The following is an 18,796-nucleotide window of genomic DNA, read 5'->3' as shown; positions in this document are numbered from 1 at the left end:
TATTGCTCTATTTCTCCATATTTTACTTACAATATGACTTGGTACAGGGTCAGAATGTTGATATATTTTAATATGCTCATATGCCAAATCACAGTGTTTGTATTTGCAACTCTGAGAATTAATGGAGAGAATAAATAAAGTTAGAATTCATATTCCGTGAAGTACTTTGAGCTTCACTAAAAGGGGAGATGTACAAGACATTACATTTAGAAATTGTTTAGGAGCAGCAAATGGAAAGAAGCAACACTTTGCTTTAAAAAAAAACACAACACATCCCAACCCCTTCATTATGTGCAGCACACAATTTAACAGGTGTGTGATTTATTCATTTATTCACAGATTCATGGACTAACCATTCCATCACAGCACTATTGTCTGTGAAGCAAAACACATTTACAACAAACTGTATCAGCTTATTCAGAGTGACTGAATTAGCTGATCTCCAGAAATCCTTCACTGCCAGTTGAAAAAAGGGTTAATAATCACCAAAATGGTAAACATGAATAATTAAACTTTACCTCATTAAAGTCCTTTCTATCCTTGGATTTCTGGGTCATCTATAACCAGTGCTTGTTATGAAAGGAAAACAATTGTGTATTATTTGCATTGGAGAAGTAATGAAATATAATAGTTTCTCCACATGGATCTAGAATATCAGTGGCCCTCTTGGGAAAGGTGCTATATAGTCTGCCCCTTCCTGCTTCCTTAGTTCTTCTCTTGAGAAGAAGATGGTTTTCCTGATTGATGAATGTAGAGACAGCATGCCATCTACTTGGCCACATTTCTTTACTGGACAAATTTAAATGTTGTGTCATTTGTTCTTTTTCTCTTGGTCTCTCTGACTCAATGCTCCTAGGAGCTGCATGTGCCTATCTCAAGTGTCCACATGGTTAACTTGTCACTGGTGGGTCCAGCCAAGACTCTTGTTCTTGCCTCTCCACTTGTGGCTGGATAAGAAGTTATTGTCCAGTGGGTGTCCAGGTGTAGACCTGGAGCAGAGAACTAGTAGGTTGGAGCTGCACTTTCTGCAAAGTGTAACAAAGTGCCCTGTGTTCTTTGGCCCATAACATAAAGCTGATACTGTGCTTGGATTGTGCAGTGTTATTCAATCTGGCTTTACTGCTGGTAAAGCTGATAACTGTGCTATGATCCTCCACTTGCTCCTTTTGCCAGGCTCTTAGCTGAGTGGAAATAGAAGGTGAGGATTGAATGAGTGATTTTTACCCTGCTCTGAAACTCCAGTAAAAACCAAAGATTCCTGAAGAGAGTCAGAGCAGCAAGAGGGAGCTGAGGGGGCGGGGGGAGGATGAGGAAGAGAGATTATTGTTGAAGTGTATGTATGCCTATGGATGTGTGTGGAGAGATAGTTACTTTTCACTTTCTGCCTGACTTTAATACATTATAATGCCCTCATTAAAATAGTTTAAAAGCCGCATTCAAAAATGATCCCTGGGACTATAATGCTGAAAACACCATGGGAGATATGCAATCAATAAGTAAACAGTGTCAGCCTGAGACCTTTCAGAACAACATTCCTACTCAGGAAAAAAAATTAAGGTAGATTTAGCCTATTTAAAGATTTCCCAAGATATTTGTTAAATTTTAGTAATAATGTTTCTTCCTTTGAATAAGCTTACATGGTTGTCTTTGAGATTAGCCTGGGCTAGAGACCATTTGATATTCAACCTGTGACTATTGTAGTATTGAGGCTGGACCAAAAGAAATTTATACTCAATCAAATGATTTTCACTTACTGAGACAAATTCACTTTTTTGCTTTCTTCAGCAATTCATCAATCTAATGGGAGAAATGGAAGCTATCATAATAATGAGAATAGACTTACAGGAGCATGAGCCAATATCAATACTTTAATAATGCAAATTCTATTGCTATATATTTGGTGTCAATCCAAATTTGCTTTTAATTAAGTTTTCTTGCCATTGTATGTTCCTCTCTCTCTTACTTTCTCTCTCCTCACCTCCAGGCCCCCTCCACATACATCCCACATATACATATATACCTTTTCTCATAACACAGGTGTCACATTTGACCGGATCCTATTGTCACTGGACGTTGATAATGACACTGATGACACCACTATTACCATCATATCGAAGAACATTTTGAGAACATTTTGAATATAGCTGTCTGATGTCTGATATATTATATCCTCAAACAATAACACTAATCAAGAATACCAAAGAATACGTATTTTTAAGAGTAATGTAGTAACATAATGTGTAAGCATCAAAATTTCATACTGTGTCATGACTCAACTTATATAACGTAGGATACTCTTAAACACTTGAACAAGAAGGGCTATTAAATTCTGTTATTTTATTGTTTATATTTAGGACAATTTAAAATATTTTTATGGTAGGTGGTTTTGAGCAGCAGACATCTATCTACTTTCAGAATCTTATGAAATACTGGGGCTTCTCCCATCCTGCTCATCTACCCTTAATAGGATGCTCTGGGCATCCCATGGTTAGCAGCCATTTCCCAGCCCCTAACTCCCTGGTTTCTGATCTGTCGCAGGCCTCTTTCCAGCTTGTTCCTGACTCTGCATTATTATCTTCCTCTATTTTTAGACCTTTTTAGGCCTTTGACTTTGCGCTCCTTTCAAGGATTCTGGGCTCCTTTTCTAGTCACTTTGAAAAGGTTAACCCATCCTAGCAACTTCCACATGGGGCTTCTGACTTAGTTTCTCTGGTGGGTAGATTTGGACAGCACAGTTTCTGACCATGAATTGGTTGTTCTTCATCCTTCTTTATCCCAGCCATTAAGCATTGGATTTCATCAAGGCTTAGTTCTAGGTCCTACTTACTAACTCTGTGTGCTCTCTGGAAGAACTAAAGTCCACATTTAATGACTGGTTAATAGAATAGTTACTAGATTCTGAGAACCATATTAAGAGTTTTAAATCCATCCTGCCACTTAATACTCCCAATGGTGTTATAAAATAGGGAATATTATTGTCTCTGTTTTATAGAATATGAGAATTTGGGTTAGAGTATTTGAGTAATTTCTTCATGATTGCACAGCTAGAAAGTGACAAAGCTGGGTTGCAAATCAAGACAGTTTTACTCCAACACCCCTGTTCTCAACCACTATGCTATATTGCCATTGGTTTATATGGAATCGCTGAGAGATCTCATCCACGCTTGTAAGTTCACTTGTCACCAAAGTATGGATGGACTGCTAAACCTCAGTTGCCTACTCAAGGTCTCCATTTGGATGTCTCAAAAACACTTCAAACTAAATACATCCTAAAGGTACCTCAATTGTGGTTGACCCTTGAATAACATAGGAGTTAAGGGTGCAGACCCCTGTGCAGTTGAAAGTGTGCATATGACTTTTGACTCCCCCCAAATTTAGTTGCTAACAGCCTACTGTTGACCAGAAGCCTTACTGGTAAATATGAACAGTTAGCATATTTTATATGTTATGTGTATTATGTACTGCATTCTTACAATAAAGTAAGCTAAAGGAAAAAAATGTTATTAAGAAAAATCATAAGAAACAGAAAATACATTTATAGTACCATATTTTTTAAACAAAATCCACATGTAAGTGGGCCTGTGCAGTTCAAATTCATGTTGTGTAAGAGCCAACTGCATTTGCCCCTCCAAACCCAGTCCTCTTAAATGCACCCTCCCTCCATCAGTGAAGGACACAATCCTGCATTTAGTGGTACAAATCAGGCACCTGGGCATCATCCTTGACTCATCCCTTTCTTTCCTTCAACAGTGTCCCATCCATTATTAAGTCTTGTCACTGATATCTCTGAGATGAGTTTCAAAACCGTCCTCTTCTCTCAGTCTCCACAGCCACCTCCTTTGCCCAAGCCATTGTTATGTCTTAACTAACCTAGTGCCATAGAACCCTGACTGGTCTCACATCCAGCTTCAGCCCTCTTCATCTGCTCTTGACATTGCAGTCTAAGTTGACAACACCATCACCTGCCTAAATGCTTCTGTGGTTCTCATTTTTCATAGCTAAAGAACTATCTACTTAGCAAGACCAGCAAGGTGCTGCAAAGTCTGGTCTGTGTCTGAAGTTCCAGACTCATGTGAATCTTCTTCTCTTCACTCTTTGTATCAGGCATACTTACCTTCTTTCATTTAGACATTTTTGGTCCACTTCAGGGTCTTTGCACATGTTATTCCCTCTGTCTGAAATGCTCCCACCCTCCCCCACCAAGTCTGGTTAACTTTTATGCATTCTTCTCTTCTTAGGTCACATGTCAATTCTCCAGAGACACCTTCTTGGCCCTTCTTCCCAGACTAGGTGAGCTTCTCCTGTAATATGTCCTTATAACACCACAAGGCTCATTATCAGGACATTTAATGCAGTTTGTAGTTATGCTTTTGTTTATGTAATTATTTGCTCAATGATTCTCTTCTCTAGTGGAATAGAAACCCCATAAGGGCAGGAACCAAGTCAGTTTTTGCTTAGCATTGTACCTCCTGCAGTCATTGATAACTATTCATTGAATGAATAAGATGAATGATTCTGAAAACACAAAGGAATTAATTTTAAATGTAACAGATTAAATAGTAAGAATTAAATCTTTTTTGAGTGATAGGTCATATATTAAATTTTAAGGTAAATTTTTTTTGACTCAAGACTTCCCTCTTCTATTGTAAACTTCTTAACACACTCTGAATATCTCAATGTATAATCCTTTTAATTTTCTCAGTAGCCAATAACAAAAGGGTATGATCTGGTCTTGAAACCCATCCCTGGGTCTTGAAACTAGGCCCCACTGCAGTGCGTGGCAGCCAGAGCCTGCTGCCCTGGGATATTGGCCTGGCTGCTCCCCTTCCCACCATACTTACCACACTCCCTTGCATCTATGACCTTCTGGTCTTCCCAGCTACCTTGCCTTCAAGTCAGAGCCTATCACTGATGCTTGCTTGAGGCAATTCTTCAGACTTTTTCTGCTTCATCCTTGGATTTTGTATCCCTACAGCTTCAGCAGGACTGGTGAGTGGGGAGTGGGGTGGTGATGCTGATGGCGGAGCTGATTCCTAGTCCCTGGCAAGAGCAGAGTTTATGTAGCTCTGATCTGGAATCCAAACTACCTAGAAGAAAGAACAGGGAGTGGAGGAGCTGTGTGGAAGGATGAGATGCTAGTATTATTTCCAGTGTGTTTTGGGGAAGTGGTTAAATGCCAGACCTACTTACTCTGAATTTCTGAAACTGGCCCAGAAATCTGCATTTTAATATGCAGCCCAAATAATTCCGATGCATGTGGTCCCTGTATAGCACTTTGAAAAAAGCACTGGCATAGAGACATAATTTATTAAGAGCAATGTTAACACTTTCAAAAAGCCCCCTATATTCTCTGCTGTACTGAGTTGCTTGGAACAAAATACACACATGCTATCATGTAGGCTGACCCTCTGGTCCCTTCAATTAAAGTATATTAATGGATATCATTCTGTTTTTATGCTAAGAAGCATAGAGGGACAGTTACCTGTTTTTCTTTGTGAATTCCAGGAACATCTGTTGCCTAACACCTGGTGGTGTCTGTAACAGGTGTATGCTCAAGATAGCAGTGATAAAAAATCATATGATTTTGGCCCAGATCACAATTTGCAGCCTGTCATTCCTGCCAAATGGGTCAGTTGAGATGGAAACCACAGCTGTGTGTTAATAATTTAGGGGAAGTGTCACCATTTAAAAGAAAGAGTATAAGAATATGGAATAACTTGGGGAATGAGAGAGAAAATTTTCAACTGCTCAGGAACTTAATTTTCTTTCTTGTCCTCTCATCCCCTCCTTACTCATCCCCCCAAAGCATTAACTACTTTTAAGACTTTATGACAGAGATGAAAATTAGGAAGTTGTTTGAACAAAAGAAAACAGTTCTGTAAATGGTGGAGACCTCATTTGGGAGGCCCTCAGATTGTCTGGTTCAAATCCTTCATTATGCAGACGAGGAAATGGAGGCCCAGGAATATTATGTGATTGAGCCAGGTGACAGGCTATATTATCTTTTATCTGTCTGGAACCCAAAGCACAGCTAGAGTCCAGGTGTCAGATGTAGTTCATTATTCTTCCCATACTACCACAACATGTTAGCTCAGAGTTCTAGGCAAGGGAAGTGACTAATGATATTCCCTCTGCCACAGTGGAAGTTGTATGACAGCGGGCACTTTGCCTATCTTTTCCTCTGCTGTAACCTCAGCATTTAAAGTTCTGCAAAGCACTTGTGAGTACTTGGTAAGGCCTAGTAGCTTCTACTTTTTGTTTCTGGGAAACCTAAGGTGCCTGGAAGAAATTCGGCTATTCTGATGGAGAGACCATATGGAGAGATCATGTGCACTCTTGAAACCTATGAAAAAGACTTATTTGGAAATAGGGTTTTTGCAGATGTCATCAAGTTAAAAAGAGGTCACACTAGATTGGATGCAACATAAATCCAATGGCTGGCATCCTTATAAGAGGACCATGGGAAAAACACACACAGAAAGAAAGAAAGCTGTGTGATGACAGGGGCAGAGATTGTGGTGATTCAGCTGCAATCCAAGGAATGTTAAGGATTGGCAGCAATTTCCAGAATCCAGAAGAAGTGAGGAAGAATTCTTCCCTAGAGCCTTCAGTAGGACCATGGCTGCACCGATACCTTGATTTTGAGTTTCTAGCCTCTGGAACTGTAAGAGAATAAATATCTGTTGTTGTAAGCTACCCATTTGTGGTACTTTGTTATGGCAGCCCTAGGACACTAATACAAGAAGAGAGGTCTTGAAACTACATGGGGAGAGAATGAGTCTCACTATCCAGCATTCTGCTGAATCCTTCCATTCAGTCTAGCCCTAGCTGCCATTGACCACAACCACATGAGAGACTCCAAGTAAGACAAGAAGTTCTGCCAAGGGGTCTCAGACACATTCATGTCGATGGCATGGGACATCTTGGACATTCCAGCCCCATAGAGCATCCAGATAACTACAGACCCAGCTGCTGCCATGTGGAATAGAAGAACCACCCCGCTGGGCCCGGTCAACCCACCAAATTGTGAGATAATAAAATGGTTGTTTTAGCTGTGACATTGTGGGGTGGTTTTCTACATAGCACTAGATGACCAAATATTTGAGCTCCCTAGAAACAGACTCTGAGATAATGAAGTGATTTATTAGGATGTGTTCCCAGGAAACAAATGGTGGTGGCATGGGCAAGTGAGGCAGTAGAGGAAGACAACCAAGCAAGGATGTGACATCAAGTGAAGTCCCATGGAGGTTAAGTGTGATCTAATCCTGCCAGGAACTCTGGATATGGTGTAATTCATAACTCAGTATTGTCCCCATCAGGGTCCTAGATACTGGAGTACCAAAACTCCCTTACCCTTCAGTCACTGGTTAAGAGCTTTCCTGGGGATATGTAAACTGTCTGTCACTTCTGGTTCTCAGGCGGAGCAGGTCAGGGGATGGATGTTAGCAGCCTGAGGGCGGCTCTCTAGCAAGGATACACTAGTGCTGGCCTTCGGGAACAAAGGTGCGCACAGAAATAGTGTGTGGAATGGTTAAAAGCAGGGTGACCAGTGTATCCCCGTTTGCCAGGGACTGTCTTTATTTAAAATGCAAAGTCCTGGGCACCTGGGTGGCTCAGTTGGTTGAGTGTCCGACTTCAGCTCAGGTCATGATTTCATGGTTTGTGGGTTGTGCCCCGCGAAGGGCTCTCTTCTGTCAGTCCAAAGCCTGCTTCAGATCCTCTGTCCCCTTCTCTCTGCCCTTCCTCCACTCACGTTCTCTCTCTTTCTGTCTCTCAAAAATAAATAAACATTCAAAAATATAAAATGGTAAGTCCCACATCTGAGAAGCCCCCTCAGTCCTAGGCAAACCACACAGTTGGTCACCCTAGAAAGAGATTATGGGATGCATGAGCAGAGCCTGATGCTTCTCCCCCGGTAAATGCATGAATATCCCCAGCTGGGTAAGTGGGGCCTGCAGGATTCATTGGAGGCATCTTCGCCAGGAATGCTGGAGGTCAACTAGCTGCCAAGGACCCTTTTAATGTTAAGAACCTGTGACCTATAACAGGTATAAATTGTTTCAAACTTTTTTACACACTGCAGAGGGGCTGAGGGGGATCAGTGTGTGGAAACATCTAGCTGGGCAGTGAGAGGCACGAGTAAGACAAGAGGGGCAGGAAGCACATGGGTACGACTAGGAGCTGGGCTGGAATGTGAAACTCAACACAGAGCACACAGCACAACGTCATCTACAGATCTAAGGGGAATGAGAGGCTGAAAACCTGGAGTCAGAGGAAGGACAGGGCTGGGAAGAGATCAATTTACTCTCATCAGGATTTTTTTTTGAAAAAAAAAAAGAAAAAAGAAAAAAATGTTTTGACCAGAATGATTATTTTTTGGAGGCTTTCTGAAGGAAAGGAGTTTATGGATACAAATGAAGGTGAAAGTCTGTCTTGGGAGGGGTGAGGCTGGTGTCTCTAGCGGGGCAAGAAGTGGAGCCCTGTGGCCATGAACTGAAGGAGTTCTCAAACACTGGACAGAGTGGACGTTCAGGCTGCCTCTGTGAGAGAACAGCAGCGGCAGCAGACTGCAATAGCCTTTATTTCATATTTCATTAGATAGAAGCATCAAAGAGTATCAAAGCAAGGAAAGAGAACACAAAGGATCTTTAGACATTAGCCAGACATACGTCTGGTGGCTACGTGAAGGCACGAAGGGGGTGCGTGTGGTTTCAAGGAATGTCAGGGAGTTACAGCAGGTGTTGTATCTTAACTGTCCTTTGGGGGATCATGAGGCTCTGTCCTCATAGTGCTATCTCATTCGACAGCCTTGAGAACAGAACGTTGCTGATGTTTCAACTATTACCCCATTCACCCTTCAGGACTTACAATAGAAATGGTCCTCCACAGAGCCCCAGTCACCTCAATTGCAAGCAGAGAAGCTAGTGTATGTCACTAACAGCATGGAAATAAGGAATTTCTTAGCAAGAATGGGAAGTCTTCAATGAGGGAAGGCAACAACAATGGGGAGATTCTTTAAGTGTTACAGATTAATGAATGGTTTGAGAACAATAAACATAAATATACTCATTTAATCGCAGAATATTAGATAAAAGGGGTGTTTTGAAAGCAAGAAGGAAATGCCTGTAGGATAAATAAAGGGAATGATATTTTGTTTAAATTCCAGGGCGCCTGGGTGGCGCAGTCGGTTAAGCGTCCGACTTCAGCCAGGTCATGATCTCGCGGTCCGGGAGTTCGAGCCCCGCGGGCTCTGGGCTGATGGCTCGGAGCCTGGAGCCTGTTTCCAATTCTGTGTCTCCCTCTCTCTCTGCCCCTCCCCCGTTCATGCTCTGTCTCTCTCTGTCCCAAAAATAAATAAACGTTGAAAAAAAAATTAAAAAAAAAATTCCACAAGTAAATATATGGAAGAGGCTTACAAGAGAGTGTAATACTAGCCTCAATTGGTATAGAGGTTCAAGACAGGTTTGGACAGTTTAGTGAGTGCGAATCCATCTCAGATTAATAGGGAAAGGTATTTAAGATTTTCCTGTTTATTTTTTTAATTTTCCTTTTATTATAAATATTTAGAAAATATAAAAGATCATACAGTGAAAACTTGCTCTCTTGCACTTGTCCCACGTCTGTCCAGTCCCTGCCACAGTCCCAATAGGTGATCACGGGTTTCTTATATGTCGTTAAAAATATTTTGTAAAGGGGCGCCTGGGTGGCGCAGTCGGTTGAGCGTCCGACTTCAGCCAGGTCACGATCTCGCGGTCCGTGAGTTCGAGCCCCGCGTCAGGCTCTGGGCTGATGGCTCAGAGCCTGGAGCCTGTTTCTGATTCTGTGTCTCCCTCTCTCTCTGCCCCTCCCCCGTTCATGCTCTGTCTCTCTCTGTCCCAAAAATAAATAAACGTTGAAAAAAAAAATTAAAAAAAAAATTTTGTAAAGTGCATATAAAAGCAAACAGGAATAAGTCCTTTGATGGCAGGGAGCTTAGTCTGTTTTCTTCAGTGACTATTACCCCACTCCTAGAAAAGTTCCTGGGATATCAAAGGTGTTCAAAAAGTATATGTTAAATGATCAAATATATTCACCCTCCGAATTTTTAAATAGTAGGATCCTATACTCACTCATTTGTATTGCATCTTGCTTTATTATGTCCTCAAGATCATTCCTTATTGGTACATAAAGACCTCTTTCATCCTTTCTTTTAGAGCCCAGTTATGTTCCACTGCATGGATGTACCATAATTTATTTGACCAGTCTCTTATTAATGGCCGCTTAGTCCCACATTTTTGTTATTACAAACATATGGTGATGAATAATCTTGTGTGATTTTTGTACCTGTAGGATAAGTTCCTAGAAGTACAACACCAGTTTTTATGAAGTCATGTCCTCCCCCAAATATCTCAGATATTAGTGACAAAATTCTCAATCAACTGGAACACTGATCCGCCTGAAAGCAGGCATTTCTTATGTTCTTTTCAGGGTCACTGGGGTTTACTAATGCCAGGTGTCTTTGGTCTGCTTTCTGAAAAGCACAGAGATTTGTAGAAAGAGAAATAGTGAGCAGTGTTGGATGCAGTGAAATTGACACATGGGTGCTCAAGATGGTGCTGAAAGATCATAGTGGGATCAAATATAAAATCCCAGAAATCCCACACAAATCTTGTGTGGCCAGTGTTGTAAGCTGGCTGTTTTCACTGTGAGGCATAGGCTTTAATTGCTATTGTACAATAATACACATCTGTAGTTTCAATATTTTTCTGAGGACGTTTGAGGACCCAGGCCAATACATAATGGCTTTTTTGCCAATCTTTTTTGCCATAGCCTTTCGTTTTCATCATAGCCTTGGGGCTTTGATTTTATTACTTTGGTCAGACTGTGACACTGGGGACATCAGGCTGAAATGACAGCTTCCCACGTGCTTTATCTCAGTGTTGTTTCTTACAGGGGAAGTAACTGCCGAATCGGACATGGATGATGGTGCTATAAGAAAACATTCTCTGAATCCTTAACCCAGGCACACATGGCTGTGCTTCTTTTCACTGCCATATTTCCATCTGAAACGTGAAGATAATGATACATGCCTTGCACCCTTTGAGAATGTGGTAGTGAATATTAATGACATAAGCTTCAAAATACAGTTTGAGCTCTTCAGGCCTGAGGTCCTTGATAAAAATTGGGTTATAGAACTAGGGAGATAAAGGGGCACAGTCCAACCATGACCATTTTTCATTATAGAGTACCTTGACAGCTGCTCTATGCCTCTAACTCCAGTACGATACCTGGGAACTGTCAGTATAGTGCATATGGATTTTTAATACTTTACTTTATCTTCCTATGTTCTAACTGCCAGGGACTGTGGGTTGTTTATTCAGTCAGCAGATATGTTTCAAATGTTCACTGGATTCTGACGGAGGTGCCTGTCTTGGGAAGAGCCCTGGGTTGCTGGCCAGGAGGCCTGCTTTGCTCAGACTCCATCCCACCCACGTGGAATGTCCTAAGCAGCCTACCCTACCTGAGCCTCTGTTGTCTTTTCATTAGAGCCGAGTGATGATCTCTGCCCTGTGTGTCTCTGTGTATGAATAGGAACATTCAGCAAGAATAGAAATACAAGCTTGTTCAGTAGCATAAGGCCCGTTAAAGATGAGTATGATTATTAATGTCTATATGGGGTGCCTCCTCAAGATGGAAAGAAAGCAGATGTCAGGAAACAAAGACTGCATCCTGTAAGCCAGGGCTTCCCGTCTGCAACTGAACTATAAACCAAGAACATATCCACATTTTCTACTCTGATATATCAAAATGATATAGGTCTGCATATGTGTAAAAATATGTATGTAGGATATTTGTAAAATATGCATATATGGATTATAAAATATAAAGCTATCAATTCTTCAGTTATGACAACAGCAAAAAGAATCTTCCTTTCAGGTGGCTCACATTGAACTGTCCTATGAGGGAATTGGTCTTCTGTCCCCTGGAAGAACCAGGAAATGTCAAAGGGGCCCCGTGCCAAAGTCAGAGCCCTGTCAGCATGCATTCCCACCCTGGCAATAGTCCCGTGGCCTTGGGATGGCTTTAGGAGCCTGGTACAGATTCTATTCCAACAGCTCCAGAGGCTCAGTGAGAGGAAAAATATCTGTTGATTTTTTTTTTTTCCCTGAAAGTGGATGGGTAAACAGAAGCTGGTGATACTGGATGCTGGTGGATGTGGTGGCGATTCGAGTCTAGAGGCAACAAGAATTCATCGCTTCCACTTCAATGCCTGCTGAGCTAGGTGAGCCATGCAGACAAGGGAGGTAGGCAAGGTAAGAATTCTGATAACCCAGTAGCATTATATTTCATATTCAGAACTGCCTCATTTCAGGAATACAATCGGGAGTGGTGAGGACTGAGGTACAATGGAGAGCAATATTCCACTTGATCTGATTGTCATAGGTACCAATGAAGGCTTCGAGTTGGGGTATCTTCCAATTTTTGGTTAAGGTCTATAGTCTGGATCTTTTTTTTTTTAATGTTTATTTTATTTTTGAGCGAGCACTTGAATGGGGAGGGGCAGAGAGAGAGGGAGACACGGAATCCAAAACAGGCTCCAGGCTCCAAGCTGTCAGTACGGAGCCCTATGTGGGGCTTGAACTCATGAACTGTGAAATCATGACCTGAGCCAAAGTTGGACACTCAAGCAACTGAGTCATCCATGCACCCCTGGAGTCTGGGTCTTTATGTAAAATTCTCATTTTTGAATGTTGGCATGTGTACAGACATACACATACATCCACAGATCATTATGTGACAGAAACTGGAGTGGTCTCTCTAGGGGTCCTTGGAGAAGGAGAGGGTGTCCTCTCTAGAGGAGAGGGTGGTACCAGCCAAGAGGAACAGACATGTTTAGAACCTAGCACTGTGGCAACATTATCGTGTTCTCTCCTTCTGGAGCTCAGCCTGACCACCAAGGTGGGGATGGATAGGCCACTGTGTAAACATCTATCACTTTCCTAGGGACTGGCTGTTAAGGAAGGCCACTTTAGCACTGTTTTAGATTTCCCATTTGGTTCATCAAGGTTCATGGGTCTCCCCGGCCATTAGGGAGTTAACATGTGAATCATGGAACTATGTTCTAAAAGCCATGTAAGTGTCTAAGGTAAACTACAGGAGCCACATTACAGGAAAGGTGGATCCATGAAGTGGAACTAATGGTGACCCCTATAATCATAAACCTAGCTACTTCTAATAAGGGGAAAAGGTAACAGGCTGATGATTATCATCCTTGCGCTTGTAAAATGGCAGTGCTGAAATCTAATTGCTAAGCAACAGATTTCCTATAAGGTGATTCCTAGGAACTGGTTTGCTCCAGAATTGGGAGGATAAGGATAAATAATACCAAATGAGGGGCACCTAGGTGGCTCAGTTGAGAGTCCGACTCTTGGTTTTGGCTCAGGTTATGGTCTCACAGTTTCGTGAGTTGGAGCCCTATGGTAGGCTCTGCGGTGATGGCCTGGAGCCTGGTAGAGATTCTCCCTCTCTCCCTGCCGCTCCCCTGCTCACATACTCTCTGTCTCGCTCTGTCTCTGTCTCTCTTTCTCAAAAAAAAAAAAAGCCTTTCTAACAGCTAGGAAAAGAGTTTTTTTAAAAAATAATAATAATACCAAATGATTCATTGTCTTGCTTCTTTTGACTCCCTGGAATTTCCCAAATGCTAAGCAACGGGTGAGAAAGTGTCTGCCAGGGCACAGGATGCAACTATGAATTTGGAGAGAGCACTTCTGTTCAGCTGATTATTTCAATTTTCTCATCCATAAAAGGGGATGGCCAAAGAACACTTTTTCAATGCTCTGCAAAAGCCGATTTGGAAACCAAAGGCTTAACTCTTTTCTTTTCTCTCACTGTTAAGCCTGTATGTAGAAATCAACCACATCTAATTTAATCACACCTGGTTCTATTTTGATGATAAGATCAGATTATAAGGTAAGGAATAGAAGCCCAGGGAAGGAAGAAGGTGGGCCAGAGGTGGTGCGTTTGAGCACACATTGAACACCTAATACAAGCAATCACATACATTATCCCATTGTATACAGCCTCCCCAGAGGGAGGAATCATTTACCATCGTTTTACAATGAAGCGAGTTTCCTTTTTGAAGGTTTGTTCCAATTACAAATCAGTGTGTAAAATAAAACTCATACGCAAGAAATGAAGAAGGAGGAGAAAAGGGGAAACATTGGAAGTTTATTCTCACTTACTTTTAATTTATTTGATTAATCCTTCTTAGTTTCCTTCCTCTGGCCAGTTCTTAAAGGTAAGCATTTCCGTACATTGATTTTGTATCCTGCAACTTTGCTGAATTCATGTATCAGTTCTAGCAGTGTTTTGGTGGAGTCTATCGGATTTTCCATGTATAGTATCATGTCATCAAGGTAAGCATTTCCAATCCTTGGTCCCTTCCCCAGTCTCAGTTTCTGCTTGAGGTACAGCCTCCTGGTAGATGATTCCCATCTCTGGTCCTGATTCTGCCCTACATTTTAGAGTCACATCAGCCTTGCCCGCTCCCAGCTAGCCACCTGTACGTGTAAATGAGTGGGGCTGACCTGCTAATGGCCAACTGGTGTGTATTGGGCTAAAGTCACTCCAGCCTTGTCCATAATCCCAGTGATATTAGGACTAAATATCATCTCCCCAAACCAAGAAATAAGAAATCTGACTGAAGGGAGCCGTTTTGGATCAGCAGCACCTTCTGGAAATAATACTTGGAGGCTGCTGACAGATTTCTGAAGGGCCATGAGGTTTTCTGGTATCTTGGGCTTTGGGGATTTCCCTCCAAGGTGTGGTCACTGCAGAAAGAGTCCCACCCAATATCCCTAACTACTTCCGCTTTCCCTACCAGCCCAGGCCTGAGGAACACCAGATCCTGCTCTCACTCTCCGTGACCTGACATTACCTAAGTTAGCGTTTATTATCATACTAACTCTCTCTGATCCCTGGCCTGCAGCCCCTGGATGACACTCAAAAACTGCCACTTCCTGATTCCAGACTGGACTAAATCTTGACATCCCTGGGCAGACTTGGTCTTTGCCATCCTAGTCCCCTCCAAGGAAATAGAAGCTTGGTCCTTTTCTCATATTCCGTTTTAGTTTCTAGGCAGTTTCCTCCACCATCTCCCATTACAAAATGCCCCATACCAAATTTGACTGACAGTTTTTGCAGCTATTTTTTTTTGGGGGGGGGGGTTTACTTATTTATTTTGAGAGAGAGAGAGAGAGAGAAAGAATACATGAGTGGGGGAGGGGCAGAGAGAGAGGGGAGAGAGAGAATCCCAAATGGGCTCTGCACTATCAGAGCGGGACTTGATGTCACAAACCGTGAGATCATGACCTGAGCGGAAATCAAGAGTTGGACACTTAACCGTCTGAGCCACCCAGGCGCCCCAGCAGCCGTCTATTTAAGTGTATCCACATGACAGTTTCAACATGCTTCAAATACAATAGGGTTCAGAGCAGCTACGGTCTCTGTCCTGACCTTGAATCTGGCTCCTCCTTCACATGTATTATGTAAGAAGGGTCAAAGGGAGCAGGCATAGAATAGTGTAGTTGTCAACACCACTGCCAAACTTCCTTGCATTTCTTCACTGATGCTTCTCTGCACAGTCATGCCTGACATCCTGTCTCCCTGCTCTTCTCAGCTCCCTCTGTACTTTTTGTGTGGCAAGAATTACTAAGGTTGCTACTAACTGAGTCATTTGGGTCCATTTTTTCCTTCAAGGCACTGTGATGAATCATGTATTAACTTCCTTGCGACATAGTAGCTGGTCAATAAATGATAATTGTGATTTAAAAAATTATTGCACTCTAACCACCTTGATTTACTGTTACCCTTCAATGTCATATCATATATCATTATATTTCTCAGATTGAAGGTTTATGGTATAGTGCCTGAGTCCACTACTATGTGGCTTTGGGCCTGTTACATGGCTTCCCTGGATCTCAGTTTCATATCTATGAAATGGAAATATTAACTCACTCAGGAGCAAAATAAAATGTGATAATATAGATAAAATGCTTAGCACAGTGCTTGGCATCCATAGTGATAATGCTAGTCATCATTACTATCTTTGTGCCTCGGCTCGCTTCCTAGAGTGCTGCTTCTCCTCTTTCCCATTTTGCAAAATTCTGAAAGACCTGGATGAAACATCCTTTCCTCTCAGTGGATTCCTGTCTCCTCAGTTGTGTTTCACTGTATCCAGGTCTGTTATTATGTTTTATTGTATCATACCTACTTGATTTACCACTTCTCCTGCTTGATTCCTTATCTTGACATTCAAAATCTTCTGTTTCATCTTCCCTCTTTTCCTCCTGGTGTATCTTTAATCCTTCCTCTCTGCCACCTGATCCCTTAATGCCCTTCTGCACCCCCTGACTTTGTGTCTTTCCCTCTGTGTGTGTGGCATGGCCATTCCTGTTTTAATTTGCTCCTGGGTTTTTACTCATCCATCAAGGACCAGCTCTATAAATTCTTCTTTGTTTTCTCCAAGTTAGAATTACTTCTTCACCCAAATTCAGTACCACTCAGTTTATTTCTCTATTATGAGACTTACCAGTATAACATTTTAGTTAATGCATAGGTCTTTCCCGTTAGACTGGGAGCTCTTGACAGGAGAGATTATGTCTGATTATTTGTTTCCTTCAGCACCTACTATTATGCCCAAAATATAGTAGTTATCCATCCCATTTTTGTTGTATTTGTATTCCATGAGTATACTAAATAGCATCTGCCTAAACCAAGTGGTCAGAAATATGAACGAAGGTAGCACTTCCAGATCATCAGCACCTTCCATAAAGCTCATGGATTGCTGAATGGTTTCCAAGAGTCAAATGAATAAGTAGTTTAAAATCTGTCACAATCTCTATCTGAAATAAAATATCCAGTCATGAACGTAAGTATAGGCTAGCATTTAATGACTAATGAAGCCCAGGAAGCATAAGAGAAATCAGGTCATATGCAAGGGAAATACGTCAGTGAAACCAAGAAAAATGTAATAAACTCTGGCTACGATTTTTAGTCTCTGTGTATTATGTAGAATCATTATTGAAATTTATGGTTGTGGAAAACTGGCCAGTTTCAGTTTCAGCATGGTTGAGTCAGGGACATTTCCTGTTATCAATAGGAAGCTGCTATACAATTAAATGGATCAATGATGCAGTGAACTGAATTAGTTGTTTTTTTTATAGCAAGTAATTGGACTAGTTGTGCATTCTACATTTTTTTTCAGTTGTACAAGCATGATCTTTGAATCTATCGTGAGGGAGGATGCTTGGGCTGCTTTAGCCTATTGATTTGAGAGGCAGTAAAAGGAACTGGGTTTAGTTAGAAAGGCAGTAAAGTTACATCAATAAAATGGTACAGGGGATGCACATTTGACACACTGAGTGGCTTTATGGAGACTTAATGATTTTTTAGAACAATTTGCAAATCTGATCTAATTCAATTAGTACTATAATAATCTACCTTAAAATATGGTGGAACATTCTGTTATGTATTTACTGCATTTGGTTCTGGTCTAGAGAACATTATAATACTGCCTATAAGTGGTGTGCTGGTAAACCCGCTTTTTGTTTTGTTTTTGTCTTCTTTTTAAAGCCCTAATTTTTAGTGTTTTCCTATTTCCATGGTGTAAATACTCCCATTATGTGCTGGCTTTAAGCTACCAACAGTTTAACAACTGCTCTCAAAGTTTCTAAATATCTGACAATCAGCTCTTAGGAATTGGTACACCTTTGCAAATTATTTACTATAGGAGAGCCTGCTAAAGGTTTAAATTCGCACAATTTTAGGACTAAAATCATTCAGAATATTCTAGTCCTACTCCTAACTTTCCACAAAACAACCACAACAACAACAAAAAACTGACACTGAGGGTAAGTGATGTCCTAAAAGTCATGCAGAAAGTTACTAGCAGACTTGTGGTTGGAATCAAGGTGTCTGGATTCCCCATCCACTATTCTATGCAAAAGCCTTTGTATAGGGACTAGAGAAAAATAAGTACTCATTGTGCATGAATGGAAATGTGACTGTATACTGTTGCTTTGGGATTCGGATAGGAAGCATACGTGACAGGAGCTGTGAACATGAAGTTCCCATAGAGCTGCTCCAAGTGCATGGAGAACCAATTAGGAAACTGAGGTTTATAATCTTGGTTTGAAAATGGGCAAGCCACTTAACCTTTTTGGACATTGGTTTTATGATTTTTTTTTAATTGGCAGTTTTTAATATTCGTATGTCTCAAACTCTAGTATCTTTTAAATAATCTCAGGTACCTATTAAAAGTCACCCCAGGTAGGGCTAATGTTAAGATAGTCCACGGGCCAAACGTTAAGAAACACTACTTTAGGGGCACATGGGTGGCTCGGTTGGTTAAGCATCAGGCTTTGGCTTAAGTCACGATCTCACGGCTCATGAATTTGAGCCCCACATCAGGTTCTCCATTCTCAGCACAGAGCCTGCTTTGGATCCTCTGCCTCCTTCTCTCTCTGCCCCTCCCCAACTTGCACATGCAATCTTTCTCTCAAAACTAAACATTAAAAAAAAGAAAAGAAAAGAAAAGAAAAGAAAAGAAAAGAAAACACTAGCTTAGATCTCTTTTAAAGAGCTCTTCAGACCTAAGATGCTTTATCTGTTTACTTGTAGGCAGGGACAATTTTTGCAGTGATAGCTCCCCAAAGTAGTTCTTCGATTAGCTGCATCAGAGTCATCTGAGGAGCTTTTTCTTTTTCTTTAAAATGTTTATTTTTTTGTATTTTTTAAAAATTTTTAATGTTTATTT

At 41.3% G+C, this 18,796-nt stretch overlaps 1 protein-coding gene across 6 annotated transcripts in view; it reads left to right on the top strand.

Annotated features, from left to right (window-relative positions):
• Positions 1–18,796, top strand: part of LOC125175639 (serine/arginine repetitive matrix protein 1-like) — a 181,338-nt gene that overhangs the window by 52,909 nt on the left and 109,633 nt on the right. For 2 of the 6 annotated variants that reach the window (XM_047876385.1, XM_047876383.1), the window contains exon 2: positions 12,153–12,293. The gene's annotated coding sequence lies outside the window, so the exon portion shown is untranslated. Of the gene's footprint in view, positions 1–4,238; positions 4,291–6,275; positions 6,452–6,817; positions 6,876–12,152; positions 12,294–18,796 lie in introns of those variants that run through there. The other 4 variants (XM_047876384.1, XM_047876387.1, XM_047876388.1 and 1 more) reach the window with 4 other exon arrangements.

Source organism: Prionailurus viverrinus, chromosome C2, assembly GCF_022837055.1.
Source record: "Prionailurus viverrinus isolate Anna chromosome C2, UM_Priviv_1.0, whole genome shotgun sequence".
Taxonomy (NCBI): Eukaryota; Metazoa; Chordata; class Mammalia; order Carnivora; family Felidae; genus Prionailurus; species Prionailurus viverrinus.
Note: the sequence above shows the minus strand (reverse complement) of the source record. Positions and strands in the feature narration are given on the sequence as shown.